Here is a 2,700-nt window from a genome sequence, read left to right on the forward strand (position 1 = left end):
AAAGACAAAGCCAACACAAAAAGAAAGAGTTCATAAAAATGCTGAATTTTATATACGTTAACTCAAAAAAGTCTACACATTTCGTTATAAGTCGGAAATTGATTTCTGAGACTAAATTGTAAACTAGATAAATTCATCTTTAACATAAAAAGTTTGAAAAATGTATTGTAATTACAATTAATATGTTCTAAGGCAATACGTCTAGTAAAAATTCCATTTCTATGTACGTTGATTCAAGAAAATATGAAGGAAGTCAAATTTCACAATAGAAGAAATATGAAAGACCATGCAAAACTAATCCGAATCCTAACAAATTTCATCTATCTTTAATCAAATATAAATACAAAGCCAACATAAAAAGAAAGAGTTCATAAAAATGTTGAATTTTATATACGTTAACTCAAAAAAGTGTACACATTTCGTTATAAGTCGGAAATTGATTTCTGAGACTAAATTGTAAACTAGATAAACTCATCTTTAACAGAAAAAGTTTGAAAAACATATTGTAATTACAATTAATATGTTCTAAGGCAATACGCCTAGTAAAAATTGCATTTTTATGTACGTTGATTCAAGAAAATATGAAGGAAGTCAAATTTCACAATAGAAGAAAGATGAAAGACCATGCAGAACTAATCCAAATCCTAACAAATTTGATCTATCTTGAATCAAATAGAATGACAAAGCCAACACAAAAAGAAAGAGTTCATAAAAATGTTGAATTTAATATACGTTAACTCAAAAAAGTTTACACACTTCGTTATAAGTCAGAAATTGATTTCTGAGACTAAATTGTAAACTAGATAAACTCATCTTTAACAGAAAAAGTTTGAAAAATGTATTTTAATTACAATAAATATGTTCTAAGGCAATACGTCTAGTAAAAATTGCATTTCTATGTACGTTGATTCAAGAAAATATGAAGGAAGTCAAATTTCACAATAGAAGAAAGATGAAAGACCATGCAGAACTAATCCAAATCCTAACAAATTTCATCTATCTTGAATCAAATAGAAAGACAAAGCCAACATAAAAATAAAGAGTTCATAAAAATGTTGAATTTTATATACGTTAACTCAAAAAAGTCTACACATTTCGTTATAAGTCGGAAATTGATTTCTGAGACTAAATTGTAAACTATATAAACTCATCTTTAACAGAAAAAGTTTGAAAAATGTATTATAATTACAATTAATATGTTCTAAGGAAATACGTCTAGTAAAAATTGCATTTCTATGTACGTTGATTCATTAATTGTTGAAGTCCTAGGCTCAAGACCACCCTTTTTCTCATCAAGTCGAAGGATACAATTGAAATCTCCCATGACAAGCCACGAGATCGACGTATCATGACTATTAAGCTGCTTCCAAAGCCTTCGCTTAGTAACCTGAACATAACTAGCATGAACTAACGAGATATGAACTCCATCAACCTCAACTGTTATGGCCTGTTTGCTCCTATTAATAACCGAGGGAACAATACCATTTAACTAGCAAATCCACATATTAGCAATACTAGAAGCAGTCGCATTATGAATAACATGTGGATAAAAACCTTCCAACTGAAGTCTATTACCAAAACCAACCGAGCAATGAACTTTTGGTTCCGCAAGACAAAAATTATCCGGCTTGATCTCCCTAATTAACTCTCTAAGTTTACATTGAGCTGCATCACGAGCAACTCCATTTATGTTCCAAAAGAGAACCCGCATAATTAAACTTTGGGGGTTTGAGTTTTAGATAGCTTTACTTGATGAGAAGTATTTGAGGAGGATTTTATTCTTGGTGAAGAACCCTTTCGAGCACGAACTCCCAATTCAGATTCTTCCGAGTCCGACATGGAATCATTATCTCTCAAAGCATCAATTTTTGCTTAAAGAGCTATCAACTGCTGCTGCTTAGCACGTTTAGCTACTTCATCAACCTTATTAATCTCCAAAAGAGGGTTATTCAAAGTCTCACCAACTGATCCCAGAATATTGAATTTGTTATGAGAGATATATTCCGAAGTTTCTTCAAGAGCATCACACACCGATGTAGGCAAAGATAAAACAGGAATCCTACCAGGATTAGGAAGTCTAGTTCTTGCCAATTCAACATTCCCAACTGGCTTAGTATTCAAGGCAACAATACTCAACGACTTTTCCATTTTAACTAAAACTGAATGCGCAAGCTTAGCTTGTTTGGATCTCTCAAACTCAGTTGTAGCCCTGCGCAAAACAACTTTGGAATTCACGAGTTCATCTTGTAACTGTTGTTCCAACTCAACAGTGTCTTCAATGCTCACAGTAGCAGGTTGTACGTTGTTAATCAACTGTTCCCTTTCGATTTTTTTTACCATTCTTCTTTTGACCTGCAACTTGCCATGCTGTATTAGTGTCACCCTGGTGGATAAAAAGAGCATTAGATTGCTGCGACGTACTAGCAATAGCGGGTGGCGTATTAACTGCAGTAACATGCTTCTTTCTGCACTCTGAGTCTAGGTGACCAACTATTTTGCACTTGGAACAATATTTCGGCCTTTTCAAGATTTTAAATGGTTGCAAAAAATTTCGCCCACCAGCTTCAACATAAACATAATCTGTATTAAGCTTTGCAAAATCAATATCGATCAGGACTGAGGCGTAATGCCCATACTTATGGTTTAGGGTTCGCTTATCAACCACAATAGGAGTTCCAAGAGATTTGCCCAAAGCTAACA

The sequence above is a fragment of the Papaver somniferum genome, unplaced genomic scaffold (assembly GCF_003573695.1).
Source record: "Papaver somniferum cultivar HN1 unplaced genomic scaffold, ASM357369v1 unplaced-scaffold_89, whole genome shotgun sequence".
In the NCBI taxonomy this organism is placed as follows: domain Eukaryota; kingdom Viridiplantae; phylum Streptophyta; class Magnoliopsida; order Ranunculales; family Papaveraceae; genus Papaver; species Papaver somniferum.